Here is an 18251-nt window from a genome sequence, read left to right on the forward strand (position 1 = left end):
AAATTTTTCTGTCGGTCATAAGACTTCACCAGCCGGTAGTATGTATCGAGTAGTAACTTTTTAATCTTATATAGCAGGCCCTCATGCCACACGCGATCGAAGGCCTTTTCGGTATCTATAAATAAACCTAGATAATACTTTTTTCCTCATAAGTTTGTAGTATTTTATCCACTACTCTGTGGAGTTGCCACGGACAAGAATGAAATGCTCTGAATCCAAATTGTGTGTTCGGTATTACAGGACTTAAATAACTCAGAAGCTTTGGAAATATTAGTCGCTCGAGAATCTTCGATAGTGCAGACAAAAAACTTATTGGTCGATAACTGGTCGGTATATCCCATTCTTTTTTGGCTTTATGTATACGTACCACTTTAGCAATTTTCCATTTTTTTGGATTTTTATTCTTTGTGTAATATTTGTGGATTGTTGAAGTCGAAATTGTGTTTGTGTTCAAAATGGTGGGTAGCGAGTGGTGTAGGATTTTGCTTGGGTTTTTTGCAATCATAGATATGTTGCATTTACTCTCTTGTCCAGATATCGGGATGTAAGACCGATGTAAGTGACCGGACAGTTTAAAAAATTGATTTTGTAGAATACGTCAGATTTATTTGTGGGATCTTTAATTTTGGAAAAAAGTGTTTAAATTGTTTTATAGTTTTTGAAAACTATTTTAAAGTTATCGGAAGAGAGAATTGTGTTTAATTTATGTGATAGGCCATGAATGAATGGCATGGAAATGTATGTTGGTTTGTTTGTGTTTGATATATTTGATGTAGTATTATTAGTAATAGTGGATGGTGCTAGTGTTGAGTTGTAGTTGTTGATTATTATGTTGATTATGTGTTTAGGGTAGTGATTGTTATGGAGGATCTGTTTGTATATCTTTATGTTCTTGTGGTGAAATGGTTATGGCACGATAAAGAAAATGTTTTTTCTGAAACCTACATCACACCAGACCGCATCTCTCGATTTCCGAATAATCATCGAGTAACGGTCACTAATCACCACACATTATGGACGATTTATGATTTTTCCTTCTCGAAGGTGGGATAATAGGTCAACTTGAGCATCTAAGATGACCTATTATCCCCCCTTCGAGGAGGACAAATCATAAGTTAAACTGTTGAGGCCGAAATATAAGATTATGGACAATATTAATAAAAAACCGCAAAAATCCGCCAATGTAGAAGGCGAGAAGCGAACTATCTGACTGGCCATTAAACGGATGGTTTAGGCAGATCAAAATGATCAAAAACGACCAAATTACAATTTTACATGTCATATCAATTTCTTCATTACTAAGAAATACAAAGCAACAATCAATCATGTATAAGTAAATCTGCAATCTTTTAGACCCAAATGATCCTTTGTCGACAAATTGTTCTTCTTCTGTTTTGATCGTATTCTGAATACAACCCTGTTGTTATTATCTGTAGTGATTAAAATTGCTGAGAATATGTTTGAAAAGTAGGTTCAAGTGAAAGCTTAAAGTCTCAAGCCGAAGATGTTCCACTCTAGCTGGTTATTGTCTTAATAGTTGTCTTATAAGTATGTTATGTCTTAATAATGTAGTTAATGAATACCGTTTTCGAGTTGCGTGCGGGGAAGTCGTGGGTGGGAGCTCTAATAATGTAATAGGCAGGAGGTGTAGGAGGTCAATCTATTATCAGAGTAACCAGCCTGCTGCCCGGCAGACCTGTTGAAGTCACGACCGCCCTTCCACCTGTTTACAATTGATGCTACCGTACTTTTATATCAGATTCTTCCTCCCCGACGGACAAAAGGTCATCTATTTTAATCTAGAACGCTAAAAGTCGTCGCGTTGAAACCGAAAATTCTAGCTTTCTATAATTGGCCTAATTGTTTAAAGAAAGTAGTTTAACAATTTTAATGAATAACCTCAAGACTCTGTAACATACCGCTGAAGATGGCGAGAAACCGAATTGTATCCGATAGACAAAACAGCTAAGACAGCCAGACCAAACTGACAACCAAATTTCAGGTCACTCCGCAAAATACCTCATGCATTGTGGCATTATAAAATTGTTTAATTTTATGAATCCGTTGTTTAACCTATGTTTCTTTTCTTCTTCTTTTTATTGATAGTTTAATTATTATTATTTAAAGGTCTTCTTGAAGGTGTTTAAAAAGGTCAATTATGTGTAATCAATTTTGTTTTTCTTCAATTTTGACTTGTGAGCAGATGTCTTTCTTACGTTATCCAGAGCTCAGTTTTGTCCAGTTTTTCAATTTTTTGGGCCCTACACACGTTCGGTTTTGTCTGTCAGTTTACCTGAATCTTGATCGGGAAAATAAACTGAACTGAGCATGTGTAGCAACAGTTCTTTTTTTGGTCCATTTTCTCCAAATTTCGGGTCCTGTACACGTTCGGTTTATCTGTCAGTTTACCTGAAACTTCTTGAAAAGAAAAACCATGAACTGAGCATGTCAAGCCAGCCAGCCCAAACTCAGTTTTTCGTCCAGATTTTCTATTTTTAAGCCCCAATAGACGGTGGGGTTATCCTGTCAGTTTACTTGAATCTGGATGAGAAGAATAATTGGACGATCAACTAACTGATTAAACCGCCAAACCTGTTTTCGTCCAGTTTCTCCACTTTTAGGACGTCACACAATGTCTATTACATGATTGAATCTTGATCGGAAGAAAAAATGAACTTAGCATGTATAGCCATAACTCAGTTTTTCGCCAAGTTTTTCTATTTTTAGAATCCAATACACGGTCGAATTTCTGTAGTTTTGATCGAAAGAATAACTCAGTTTTTCGTCCAATTTTCCGTTTGTAAGGTCCAACAACAGTCAGGTTGTCTGTAAGGTACCTGAATATTCAGAAAAAAACCGGAGGATCAACTAAACCGAGCGCGTTTAGTCAAAACTTAGTTTTCGTTCAATTCTCCATCTTTCAGGCGCTGCACACACTCGCTTTGTCAGATTGGCTGAGCCTTGAACGAAAGAATAAACTGAACTGAGCATGAACAGGCACAACTCACTTTTTCCATTTTTGGAACCCAATACACGAATTTTTTGTTAGTTTAGCTGAGCCTTGATCGAAAGAATAACTGAGCTGACTTGCATCCACGCTTAGTTTATCTGTCAATTTGCCTAAACTGAAATCTTAAGATCAAACTGGGCATTTATAGCCACAGGGTGTTTTTCCCCCATTTTTTTTATCGGATCTCCTTTCTTTTCTTGCGTGTCACTGTCGCAAAATGCGTCCCAGAGTGGCAAATGGAGAAAAACTAGCAGCACAAAAGCTACTACATTGCTCAAGATGTGAGTCGATAATAGCATAACTGGTGATGTAAAGAAGAATTGCGCAGGGCAGAAGGCCGTACTTTTCAAGAAATGAAAGGAGTCTTCTTGTTTTCGATGCGGCAATCGGGAAATGTTCCATAAACCGACTGGATTGGAACAATTCCCTGACCGAACCAGAGGGAACTGAGGTTACCCTACTGTTAGTGAATAAAGAGAATTCCTTAGGAACTATGAGAACTAGGAGAATTCCTCCTGAGAAAACCAGATGCGGGAAAATGGGCAGGTTTAAACGATTAAGCGGGTTTTAAAGGATTAGCCGAAAGGGTTCAAAAGCATTGTCAGGGCTGTCAGTCGGCACTGTGACAGCGATTCTATGAGCATTTCCCCAATTCGATTCTTTTCACTCGTAGCCCCTTTGTAGTGATTCGGCCCATGGGAAGCCACTCACTCGGAAATAAATTATTGACCACCGTTTTACCCACGAGTCCTATTTTTACAAAACTTCCGTCTCGTTAAGAAGCAGAAAGAAACTGAAAGGGAACACTTGCTCCCTTAACCTAGGGGAAAGTTTTATAAATTGGGGTCTGCTGGAGTAGCAGGCAGTGATTACTTGTGAATTAGGCACCGCCAAACAAGAAAAGCAGAAGAGGAAGAAAATAAAAACCAATAAGAAAACTGCATTACTGATATTCTAGTTCGGAGAAAACATGGTCAAGATCGAGATTAAGTAATGCAATATATAAGTTCACGAAATCGTTGTATTTCCGATTGCTAAGCAGAAAGCAAATTGGGGATTGAAAGAAGAAATGTTAATTAAATTAGGAAGAATCAGAAAAGGCAAAAGTTTTAAAGCATTTGTATAAAATGTTAAATAAAATTACAACTGCTTGATAAAGCACGATCTCCTTTATAAGAAGTAGCCGCGATATGATAAACTCACGCACGCACGCAACTTTAAAAAATATTTATATAAGACACGCCACAACTACATTCTAAGTTTTGGAGAAAAAAATATATACACCCTGGGAAGTGTAATTTGTCAAATTTACGCATTCTTCCAGAATAACTACTGGGAAAGCTCGAGCCCCTATTAAAATAAAATTAGGGTAAAGCGGGGTGATTGTTAATAGCATTTCAACTCCTATTTTCAAGCATTTGATCAAGTAATTAAGCTAAATTGTCACTGTTCTATTTTTATATTCCACCGTCCCGAAGAAACAAGAAACATAGATTTCACCTGATGTAGTGCGAACAGTAAGTCTTGCCCTAGGAGATTAATTATATTGCACAATATTACGGATAGCGCAAAATTTTTGACCGTTTAGAATTAGTATTGCAGTTTGCTCAATGATTGAACAAAAGTTTGAGCGGGCTTATTTTTTATTCCACCATATTTTTTCATTGCACCTCGTATTGCGCAATATATTTTAGTACATACACTTATGGGCCATCAATTTTATTGCGTGATAAGTAGTTGTCATTCAATACTAAATAAAAGTATTGTTCAATGTTATGGTAGGTCCTAGGGTAGGGTCCGCCTTAAGCGGCCCATAGACGATCAATATTATTGCACAATATTTTGGGTTGTGCAATTTAATTGATCGTGTGTAGACGATATTGAAAGTTTGTGCAATACATTGCATGATTGACGAAAAGTTGAAAATATATTGTACAACCTGGAAAATATTGCACCGTCTGTTGGCATTATTGCGCGATATCAATCAGTTTGTGAAGTAGTAACAAAATATTGCACAAATTTCAATATCGCCTTCAAACTATTCAAGTTCATTGCACAATGAAATTTTGTACAATATTATTGAACGTTAAGGGCCAACCGTCAAATTATTGTGCGATCTATATTGTACAATAATATTGACCGTCTGTGGGCCGCTTTACAATATAGGACAGTATTCGTGGCATTGGAAGGAACTAAAATCTACTTTTGACCCATTCTGATAGAAAAGTAAATACAAATTAGAGAAGGTAAAATTGCTTTGAAATGACCTTTAACCAAAGAATTTACCATTTTTGGTCAGAACGAAATTAGTCACCATTATATCAATCCTCTGGAGTAAGATGACTTTCAACTTCTATTCTAAAACAACACCCAGCTAATAAACATACGAACAAATTTCTTTCCCTGTTTCAACATCAACCAGCAGAACCTACTAGTTCAATGTCTTCTGTAGCCCTGTTGCATATTTTGAACAAAATTTTAGAGATTTTCGAAACTCTTCTTATCAGTATCGGTGTGGATGATGGGAAAGTAGACACACCAGCCAGAGGAGGATCTGCGAGGTCATAGGCCCTGAACCTTTTCTTTGGATAACAAAAACAGAATCCTCCATCAGAGAATGGATCCAAAAAAGACAAAAGGAGATGGGGATAGAATCTAGATGTGCTAGATACAGTAAACGTAAGCTAAAACAATGCTCACGAAGACTGGCAAACTCACTGCTAAAATTAGAGAGGTCTAAACTCAGAGGAGTAATAGAACTTCCGGTCACTGAGAAAACATATTCACAACAAAGGGATATGCAACGATGCCCCCATTTGTATGTTAGGCAATAAGGAGGAAGAAACAGCCACCAACCAATCATCATCGAATATGAAACAACCGTTCATAACCTGCGATAAAAAGAAAACCCAGGATAAGGAATTGTAGCAACAACAGTACATGACCTAGTACTTTTTAAAAGGAGGATCGAATCGAAGACTGAGCCAACGAACTAGGAAAGTGCAATAAACCAAAAGGCTGCAGTGTTTGTGGCACATAAACCCCCACTTCCTAGTTTCATTTCAACATCAGTCAATTCTACCCATAATTTGGACGACTCCGATTATTTTTGTCTGCCTATCTTGGCTGAGTTCGTCTGTCAGATGCGTTTCGGCATTTCTTTTTCACTGTCAGGTCTGGTGATCAAAAAGACCGGATTAAAGGGTTCATACCGACAAACCACACGTAGAAATCTCACAATACTTCCATAACTCAACCTTGTAGTTCAACTTGCTCCATTCTTGGTTTATTGCTTACTGCAGGCTTTCTTTGGTTTTCTCTTCTACATCCTTCATTCGTGAACTCGATCGGTTGCGAGAACATCAGCGTATGTGTGATGTTTACAAAAGTTCGTTTCCTCTCAGAGTTCTTTGAAGGTAAACGAATCACTTCAACATTTGGGTCTTAAGACTTAAATTGAAAGTCCATTCTCTCATTTTTTGCAAGTACTATTTGCTCCACTTCCGACAGTCGCGTGAGTCAGTTAGCTCTTCTGGAATATTGGATCAATCTCGTGGTACGTGGAACTGGTTTGAAAAGGTACTAATGTATGTAGATATCGGAATGTATTTCGCACTAATATATTAAAGTTTTGACAGTAGGCATCTAATTGTTTATAGTTCTACGTAAATCAAAAGTAGTAGCTTTTCAAATGGCCTACAACTCTTGTACTGAAACGGCATCTACTCAAGCACACATACTACCAGTGAGTTTTCTTTTACTTCTCCTTTCAATATAACAAGCAGAAACTTAGTAGATTAGTTTGTCTTCTACACAAGCTCCGCAAGCGCTGCGCAGATATTTGGATACCCTTTAATTTCAGTATTAGACCATTCTAATATGGTCATATTTGATGTCTTCTGTTTTTCTGCTATTCCATCTTGCTTCTTTCTTGTATGTTACTACTGGCGGATATACTACATTCTAACTAGGCTCTCTACTGATCTTCTTCTTTGATATGTCATTCAGTTATAATATACAGTTCCTGGTTTTATTACTGGGTTGTTTGAAGATGTACAATAATTTTTTATGCTGAATCACACCATCATTCAAGTTTTAAGATTACATTAGACTGATCATTAGACACAAACTTGCCTATGTGAGTATAACACTCATTAAATCTATGAATACTAACTTCTTGCTCTACTGACTTCCGACAAATTCTCTTCCGGTTTTTGTAGGGCATTAAGTCTCGTGGGTCAATTAGCTTTTTAAGAATTTTTGATCTGGCCAACAACACACGATACTGGTTAGATTTATGGATATGGATTTATGTCGTAGTCAGTGTGTTTAAAATTGAGGCTGCAAGTAAATCTTAGAAAAGAAATAGTATAGTAAATGAATAAATTATAAACTAGATTTTCTTCCTCGGCTAATTATAAATGTTTATGAGCCAATCTTGCGGTGAAAATCACTAAGACCTACCTAAGATAATAATTTTTCTCGGTCCATTTGCTCTGATGATCTGTTGCCCGTGGTGAGTTTATTTGTTACACATGGTTCGGTCAGGAGTCAGGTGTGCTGCGTGTGTTCTCTGAGAGGAAAGCAGGTGTTGCTAGAATCGCACGCTCCATAGAGCACAATCGCATCTGTCCCACCCTCAACAAAGGGACAACGCCGTTCGGTGTAATTTTACATTAATTCTACTAAAAGTGGTGTGCTCAGACAAATTACCTTTCGCGATAGATCATTATCTTCGAAAAACGGACTGTTGTCGCTACTCCAGGTAAACGTTTTGATCGTTGATCTCTGTGTTGATTAATTTTTTTCTAAACAACACCAGGCTCCTCGATTCTGCATCATTAAGACATAAACATATGTTACACACACACCTTGCGCTGCTGTAATGCTTCCTATAAGCAAAGGGTAAAGACTTGGGGAAGAAGTGTATGTGTGGGGGGGAAATAAGTTAAAAGAGAGATAAGAGAATAAATGAGATAGTAGAAAAAAGGGAGAGAGAAGGGAAAGAGAGACAGAAAGAGGGAGAGTGATAAAAGAAAGGAAAGAGAAAGAGAGAGAAGGAAAAGGAGAGAGAGCGAGAGAAAGCAAGAAAGAGATAGAAGAAGAGATAAGAGAATAAAAAGATAGAAAGATAGGTAAATAAGAGAAGAGAAAGAGAGAGGGCGAGAGCGAGATAGAAGAAAGAAGATAAGAGAAATAAAGACAGAAAGAGAGAGAGAGAGAGAGAGAAACAGAGAGTAATAAGAGAACAGAGAGAGAGAGAGAGAGAGAGAGAGAGAGAGAGAGAGAGAGACAAAAGAGAGATAAGCGAAGAGAATGATAAATGGATAGATAAATAAATATAAATAGATATACAGATTAAATAGATAGATATGAAGATAGAGAAAGAGAAAAAGAAAAAGAAAGAAAGAAAGAAATTCGTGTAATTCTTAAGGTTGTGGTAGGTTCCCAAACAAGATTCTGAAGTCACAGACATACACAAGAAAATAATGTCTACAGTGCTATGGAATCACTGTGTCGACGCCCTTAAACCTTCTTTAACTTCTCCTTATAGTATGAACTTAATCAACCAAAAGCTAATGATATGAGATTTTTCTCTTGGGGTCTAAAGAGTGATGACCTATGGTTTAGTTGTTTCCGATCAGTTAGTCCGCATATCCTTGCCGGTTTGGTTTAGTGTGTGCGTTGCATGAAGAGTATAAGCAGGCGCCTAACCACTGTAAATAGCGAAACGTGTAAATAATATCAAGAAAGCAAAATGGTCGGACGACCAAACTTGAAGTTCACCACCTCTGTTTCTTTTTTTCCGTTTAGTCGGATCTCTTTTATATTAACTTATATTTTTCTTCCTGTCTGCATAACACCGCCACTTTCTCGAATTTATAAAAGGGAACCGATTAAACATGACCACACGTTCATCACGTCACGGACCCCAAAAGTGTAACTCAAAATTACTTACAAATTGCGAAATATTAGAGAAAAAATTAAATCTTGATCTGATTACGATTTAGTTGCTTAATCCTTAAGCGGTAAATTTACATCTGCGGCCTTGATGTGGAAAAGAAGGCCGTTAAGGGGTTGCAAAACCTCCCTTTATAAGGAGCCCATTGTCCTCACACGTGCTTCATAGTCTGGAACTGTGTAAAGGGGTGCCTGGGTAACCCCAACCTCGTTCTTCACAGCGGGGATAACCATTTTTAAGTGAACGTACTTAAACCTATTATTTGAATAAACCTCCTGACGCCGGCTAAACAGGAGCTCTTTGATAACTGCCGTTGAAAAAAAATGAGATAATACTTGAGAATGAAAGAGAAAATGAGATAATTGCACGTTTAATTTGATTTTCAAATTGTTTTCCCTTATTTATTAAAAAAATTATTTTTCGTCGCCGCTATAGAAAATCTTAATAAAGAGGTATTCATTAAGATATAATTACAAATCATAGTATACCAGGGTCGACCGGTCCGACGGTAAAACCGGGAATAAATCCAGGTGGTGCATTATAAATAATATCTCGGTGGTTGAAGAGGGTTGGTCTAATTAAGGGAGGCTCTTTCTGACTTCCTCAACATCTGTCACACGCCTTTCAGACTAAACACTTATCTGTTCGAGGGGTAGCTGGCACGAGTCCTTACCGGCTGCTACCGATTTGCTTCCACGCAACCATCTTTTATGCGGATAACCTAGAAAATCTGTCGGAACTCGGAATGAAAGGGATACACTATTTGATTATGATGTTTTCCTCGGGGTATACGTCGTAATGAACCTGTCCAGTCTGTTATCTTTTCGCATTTCTTCAGGTTTGGATCTGTATGATTCCTGATTAGTCGGCTCCCTTTTATGAGCGAGTGAAAGGTGGAAGGAGTGGTATATATGTCTGACGGATTAAATCTGTCTAGTCCTTTGATTATTTCGGTCGGTCCTTGTGATCGTTGGCTCCTTTTTAATTTGTATGTCTTCAATAGTGTAAATGATATATGTGAGCTGATGTCGATTTGTATATTCAGTTTTTTTTTTTTTTGTGTTGAATTGGTTGTGTTTGTATCGACGTTTTCCAATTATGACATTCTTTCGTCATGTATGACAAATATTTGATATTTGTCTTAGGTGGGATGCGTAGTTTGCTTTACTTTGTGCCCCTACCTGAATGACAAATTTGTTTTCTATATCAGCCTTTTAATCAATCTGTCTATTTCTCGCATTCTCATGTTATTACGAGTACTTTGGCCTCAATATTTCATTCACTTGAGAGCATTTTGATGAGTAATTTTTTAAATGTAATGACTGTTTTCGTCGTTTTGGTTTTGTGAGTCTTTTGTTTAACAGTTTGAGTTGTAGCTGTTGTGCGCTTCTATGTTTTTTACTGTTTCTAGTTCGTTGTATTTCTGTTTGGGAAAAGTTAATTTTTGTATAATGAAGTTTTAGCACCGTCCACGACCTCGTGACTAAAAACTTTACTTCACAAAAATCACCTAAATACTGAGGATGGCGAAATGTTGAAACGCGTCTGTACCAACAAAAGTCAGCGAGGATAAGTAGACCAAGAAGACACGTAATTATCCAACAATAGTTTTATCACCCCACAGATAACAAGAGAAAATACCACAAAACTTGTACTGTTTGGAGTTTTTCCGTGTATACTTGTGTGTTTCTCAATGTCTTGACCGACTAAAAGAACGAAGATAGGCAGAGCATGACAACTGTAATGCGTGTCATCCAGGATATAAGCAGGGAGAGGCGAGCGCACAAACCCCTCAGAAAGCTTAAATGCGTCTTAGAAGTGACAGGCCTAAAGAGCGAGGATTAGCAGACTAATGACTGGAAACGATCAAAATATGGATGTTATTTTAGTGTTTTTTAAATTTTTTTGAATTGATACTTACATCATCCAAATACCATGTAGTGTTGACTATGTAAAGACACCCTGCATTGATTTAATGGTGTTAAAAAGACGACAATTATCAACAATTTTAATAAGAATACTTTAATTTTGAGTTTGTCAAATAAAATGAGCCACGCTCGCATATACATATTTATTTATATAATGTATAAGTGAGAAAGATATTGCAATGTAAAACTGACCAAAAACTGTCTCCTATTTAATCGAAAGTTGAAAAAATAAATTCTTACCAAAAATTCGACTAGTTAATAACAGAAATATAATAATATCAAAAAAATATATAGTACAGGGTGGTAAAAAGTGATCTTACTGTAATTGACGAGGTAATCACAAGGATGACTAACATATTGGGTCAAAAGCGCATCGTTTAATTTTTACTGGCAACATACTTTTTTATCTATATTTTTGCAAATATCTCAGAAACCATGGACTTTTTGTTTAAAAGGTGATGATGTAAAAGCTGTGGAGAAATAATTATTTTTTTTTAATGAACTATTTAAATAATACTCGGCTAGATACAGGTACAAATCAGATTATCAGTAACATTGGAACCATATCACATTATGTCATCCGAACCCACGCCACCGACTTCCTACAAAGCACGGCTATCAACGTCTCTTTTCAGTCAGCAACCATACCAATCGCATCCATATACTGTCCACCCAACAAAACAATAACTCCCACACAATTCCAGGAATTTTTTGAAGACCTAGGCCCTCGATTTCTTGCCGGCGGCGACTACAACGCTAAGCACCTGCAATGGGGCTCCAGAGTGACCAACTCCCGAGGACGCTCTCTCTATACAGCATTTAATGATCTCAATCTTTCCTTTATTTGCCCCCACGCTCCCACATATTGGCCTACCGACATTAACCGCATTCCCGACATAATAGATTTCTTTATAACAAAAAACCTCGATTCCTTACACCTCTCAATAAATACTCTACACGACTTATCCTCTGATCACAGCCCAGTCCTTTTAACTCTATCGCTTAATCCGATCCATAAACAAAAACCAGAATCCCTTCTCACTGGTCCTGTAGACTGGAATATATTCCGCCTTCACCTTGAGAAGTCCATCAACCTCAAAATCTCCCTAAAAACACCAGAAGAAGTGGATGATGCTGTGGATTTTTTCACTTCTGCTGTACAGCAGGCGACCTGGGAGGCTCACCTCACCAGCCATCCCATGATCTCTAAAGAACCACCCCCTCTACCCCCACATATAACGAATCTCCTAATCCAAAAACGTCAAGCCCGGGCGATATGGCAAAGATCTAGACATCCCTCCGATCGTCAGTCCTATAATAGATTATCCTACCTCACCAAAAAAGAATTATCTATCTTCCGTAACTCTACCTTCCACTCCTATCTATCCCGTCTGACAACCTCCAATGGATCGCTCTGGAAAGCCACAAGAAAAATCTTAAAACATCACATNATTTATTTGATTTTGAACTTACATAAAGAAAAAATGTAAAAATGACGAATTATTTCATATTTTTAAAATTTATTGTATTTGTTTATAGCGTATATATTTTTCTTGAGGGTTAAGAAGAGTAAACACCATAATGTTTTATGAAAAATGGTTTGTGCATAACTGTTTACCTGAACCTGTTTTAAAAAATTTTAAAAGAAATTTAATACTGTACAACCATGATTTTATTATTTTTTTAGGTAAAAATTAACAGTTTCTGAGATATTTGCAAATATAGAATGAATAATTTTTTGCCGTTAAACTGGCAAATTGGCATGTTGTAGGTAAGGAAAATGGTCCAAAAGAATTCTAGGAAGACAGTATTAAATTCTAGAGTTGCTGCACACCAGTGTGATTGTCTATTTCAAATTCACTACTCCGAAATCAAAAACCAATATATTTAAAACCAAATTAACGAGTGGCAACTAAGGTTCAAAACTTCTAACGGGTTGTTCTACATGTTCTACAGAAACATTGGACATAAAGCGAACCATAGACATACAATAATATTGCACAATGTTTTTATTTAAAAGTTATCTTATGCCGATTCAGCATGAATACTTTTTATTGTGCTATATTATTGGATGACACCTTGATCCTAATTTATCAGACAATAATATTGACGGCTCATAATCGTCAATTTTTTGACCGTGCAATGAAAACTATGGTGCAATAAAAATTAATCTTACTCAAACTCTTGTTCAATCCTTGAGCAACCCTCAATACTAAAGCGGCCCATAGACTGTCAATATTATTGTACAATATAGATTGCACAATAATTTGACGGTTGCCCCTTAACGTTCAATAATATTGTATAAAATTTTGTTTGTGCAATGAACTTAAATAGTTGAAGGCGATATTGAAGTTTGTGCAATATTTTGTTACTACTTCTTGTACTTCACAAACTGACTGATATGCGATCAATTAAAATGCACAACCCAAAATATTGTGCAATAATATTGATCGTCTATGGGCCGCTTAACTAAACGTCAAAAATATTGAGCAATTTGTTATATTGTGCAATATAATTGATCGTTTAATATTGAGGCTGGTAAAAAAAGAGGTGTGCAAAATTATACTAGACATCAATCAAATGCCTTGAGTTGATTATGAAATGAACCTTTATGAAATGAACAGATCTGACTCAGGTTTATGGGAGCGTTGCATGGAACTGTGTTCATTTATTTATGGTTTGTCCAAGGTATGGGGAAAAAAAACGCTGTTTGACTGGCTACTTACAAAATCCCTTTAGCTACACCATAATATTAAGATCAAAGAACTATAATGTTTATAGCGAGGTTGTCTCATTTTTAAAAATATGTAAGCATAACGCATGAAAAAAATTTGTTTGTTATGTCAGAGAGAGGCTTTTCGCTGGATTCGTGCGTCTGTCCCTGTTTGTATTTTTATATCACGGAAATGCTATAATGACAGACTAAACTGGGCGAACTGCGAAACTAGGCACATCAGTATGACGACCTAAGTTTATTATCATCATTTTTCACAATTTCTTTAGCCCTGTCTATAAATATTTTTAACTTACAATTTCCAGCAATAAAATAATAACACATTAACCCACGAATGAAAACGGCGAGAAGCCTAAATGCGTGTGACAGGTCAAAATCGGCGATGCTAGGCCGAACTACGGTGTTCACTACCACGCTGGCATCAAAGAGGAATGTAACTCCATAAAAACAATTTTCCCCCCCCCAAAAAAAGTGAGAATGTACGTAAGAAAGGCGTCTTGATTGGTAAAAGATCCCGTTAAGAAGGCAAAACAGGTGTAGGACCGATGGTCGATCCAGCTTCTGAAGGGGTGCCCAATCGGGCACAAATTAGCCAATTATCCCCTTCCACCGGTTACACTATCACCATCAGGGGAACAATAGAGGGGCCAAGAAAAAAAACAACAACCTTCCGAGATAGTTTTTATCCGAAACATCTCAGCAATTGGGGCGTTTGAATTATCTTCACCTACCTAAATGATTTACTAGGGTAACAGCATGGTCAGCCGGGCGAAAGCGTGCACGAGTTATTTCGACGGGGTGCTTATAAAACTTATTATTAAAGTTATTAGCCTGGGAACTATACTTAGAACGATTCTCTTTAAAAACTACACTTATTTCTTCCCAATATGATATCGTTATATTTATAGCTATTACTAGATATGTAGTTATTTCAGCTAAGACTTAAAAAGCCCATTATTTTATTAAGTCGTAAGGTATATCTAGGACAAACTTAACCGTAATTTTTAAAGTACTTCATGGGAGTTTTAAATCATTCCCTCAATAAATCAAAATCTAATAAAAACTTGAAAAATTTAATTTTACTTTAAAGCTCACTACCCGAAAAATTATTGTATTGTCGTCCGACCTTTCCAACATGACATACTGTAACTAAATAATTATAATCTTTCAACCCGTTTCCTTCATGCCCTATCGCTTTATATTTAGTTTAGACAGCTATGGTAACTGTCAGATGTTTCCGACCAGTAGTAACTATCGACACGTTGACACAAACACGTGCCACCAACTTAACTTCTCGCCTCCTAATTAATCGAGGAGGAAGGAAGTGTTCCTATAACGACATTCGTCACCTCACGACTTCCTCAATGATGAAACAGTTGAGACACTTGTACTACTAATGCTTACTTGGCTTAGTGATCGCTTTGACAGCTGGTCATTTGCTCTTCATAGTTTGAGTAGGAAATGTAAATTCGAGCCGAATGATACACACGATCAAACTGTTCAGTCTCTAAAATGGTAAATTTATTTTTGTTCGAAAATTTCGAAAAAACCGTCCTGCCTTTATAAACACACTATGTCTACTTTCTTTTATTATATTTCCCTATATTTCTCAAAAAATCTACTCGATACTTGTTTCTGTAGATGATATACTTTATAGCACAATATCAGCTGAACTAAATTTGATAAACTTAGTACATACTTAAAAATATTCCACAGGATTCAAGATATTGTGACCTTAAATCTGGTTTAGCAAAAAGTAATAAATTGTGAGTTTTTTCTGTGTGGTCTGTGGGGTGATGAACCTGTAATTTTAAGGTTAAGTGTCTGGGCCTGTGTATCTTCCTCTCCCAGCTTATACCCTTGATAGCCCAAAAAACACAGACAAATTTTAAATTTTAGGTAAAAAAAGAGTTTCAAAATCAATACGGCAATTGAATGATGTGCTCCTGCCTGTCTCTGCTTATATCCTTGTGTGTCCTAGGCAGTGAATATACGAGAAAACAAAAAGTCTGATAGATCAAAAACAGCGAGGGTAGGAAGACCAAGATGATCTGTAACGACTAAATTATGGGAAAGTAATAACTTGTGTGGATTGTTCCTGAGACATTAGTTTAATGATTTCCCTTCGAATCTGTCCGCCTGCCTCTCCCTGCTTATATCCTCGCTCAGGACCTAAAGATTCGCAATCCCTAAACGAGTCTAACAGACAAAAAGAGCGAGGGCAGGAAGACATGGATGATCGGTACCGACCAAATTACAAAAAAGTAATAAATTGTGAGGTTTCTCCGGGAACCTACAATTTGATTGTATCCTATTCTGCGCGCCTGTCTCTCCCTGCTTATATCCTTACCCAGCGAAAAGCCGAAACGCGTTTAACTGATCAAAATCAACGAGAATAAGAAGACTTGGATGATTGTTAACGACCAATATTACAAAAGAGTAATCATCACAATTTCCTCGTGAACCTGAAATTTAATCTTTTCCCATTGGATCTATACCCCTGCCTCTCCCTGCTTATATTCTTGGCGATCAATCCGAAATGCGACTGACAGAACAGCGAGGAAAGGCAGAAAAATGATCAAAAACGTTCAAAATTGAATGCTTCATAGACCTATATTTATTTAAGTTTATTATACAGTTAAAAAGTTGTAGGCAATTGTAGGAATTGATCAAACTGCACGAAAGGGACCATAAGCCGCCATAATTTATGAAATTGTTGACATAGAGCTCAAAAGAAAATGCTCCATGAACTTCAGTTATTTACATATTAGTATACCAGTGGGCCAATTTGTCATCGATTGCTTCATAATAGATTGTAGTTTGAAATCCATACAAGGCTGTAAATTTTGATAGTTTTGCAAAAAGAGATAAACTCATCGTGTGATGTCACGGCATTGGTAGTCTCTTTTTAATATCTCTGAGGATATATTCGTAGCAGTCGGTTCAATGATTAATTAAACGGCTAACAAATCATTAAAAAATCTTTTCCTTAAAACATTTAAATTTGTTAATTACCGATTATTTTGGTCTGACTAACCTTCGGGCGCGTTTCAGCATTTCGGTGTTCAGCCTGTTCGCCTGCCTTTCCCTGCTTATATCCTTGACGCCCAAGGCTCCCACGAAAAATCTCAACAGTTTTAATTTTGAGGTTAAAATATAAAATAAGGAAGTTGCAATTCAATATTGCAATAAAATGTTCATCTTAATTTCATTTCATTCCAAAACTATAATAATTAAATTAATTATATACAGAGATAAGTGGTAGGATTCGTTATATTGCATTATTATGGATTGGAAACAAATGTATGAAAACTTACTTCAAGAAAGTTTTTAAGATTTTTTCCTTTTTTTTATCAGGTTACTTTTCTATTTTTGATTTTTGGTAATTTGAATGTCTCCCTTTTTTATCATTTAGGATAGATTTAACTTTGATAATATAATATTAAAGAGCTTTGAAATGCGCTTGAAGAATTCAATATTTGACAACGAAAAGTTGAACTTGAATATTGGTTTTTACGATGTATTATACATTTGACAGATGGCATATCAATTACATTTTATTTCATTAAAAAAATAGTAAATTAAAAAGCCAAAGTGAGTTTTGATAAATAAGTCTCGCTCGGCCGAAGGCACGTAATCTACGTTTGTGTCTAAATTTGTCTAGGGGGGTTTATGCGGGGATGATATCGGGTCAGGTATGAGGGGTGGGTGCAATATGGGGTTGCAGGTGGTGGTTGTCGCGTGCTTCCAGCTGCGCTCTTCCTTCCTCTCTATCTTTAGCAACATCCGCACCAACTGTCTCAGCCCCAACCTCCACCGTGGGGGTTAAATATTCCTTTTTAAAGGATCGGATTACAGGGGCTGCTCGGGGCTCGTGCCGACGATGTCCACATGTTGATCGCCCCTGGTCAACTCTCGTCCTCCACATGGCTCGAACTCGGCCTCTCCTGCTTTCTATCATGCTTGATTGGATTGTTCGATGGTTGAACAACATCGAGACGACTCAATGCCCAGTTCCATTTCCTTCCAACTGGAACGGTTCTTCTCAACTCTTCCATGACAACAACAAACTTAAATCCTTGATATTTCGTAACCCTAACATGTACACCAACTGCTACGACAAAAATCACTCCTTTTCCAACTGAGCTCAACGTAATAACACAATAATTTTCTATTTCCCAATTAGAATAGTTCATCTATTTTTTATTTTATTATTCCATAGAAGCCAACTAACAATAATTCTTATTTTTTCGCTTCACCAATTCTCCATAGAGTACAACTAAGTATTATTTACTATTATTTCATGGTATTTTTGTATAGTACGGCTACTACTTTGTTGGGTTGGTGGTGTTTCTTTGGTCAGGTACTGCTTTTTGCTGATCGACACTGATCCGTTTACTGGGTCCGTATATTGTCGCTGGTTTGATCTTAGAGACGTCAACCCGGCAAGAATCTTTATGTGAATCAAAGCGAAGAATCCTCATTTTCCAAAAACTAGAAGGTTCATTTGAATTTATTTTTCTACGCTCTTCATAAGCAATCATCAAATTACTCTTCACTGATCAATTTTTCTTTAATTTCTTCGTTAAAATTTGTCCCCATTTGTATTATTACCTT

The 18251-nt window shown here is 36.7% G+C and overlaps 1 protein-coding gene across 2 annotated transcripts in view; it reads right to left on the reverse strand.

Annotated features, from left to right (window-relative positions):
• The window catches only part of LOC106670284 (protein spitz-like), a 106421-nt gene that overhangs the window by 73237 nt on the left and 14933 nt on the right, over positions 1 to 18251 (reverse strand). The window lies entirely within an intron of this gene.

Source organism: Cimex lectularius, unplaced genomic scaffold, assembly GCF_000648675.2.
Source record: "Cimex lectularius strain Harlan isolate CLEC.00 unplaced genomic scaffold, Clec_2.1 scaffold94, whole genome shotgun sequence".
NCBI classification, from domain to species: domain Eukaryota; kingdom Metazoa; phylum Arthropoda; class Insecta; order Hemiptera; family Cimicidae; genus Cimex; species Cimex lectularius.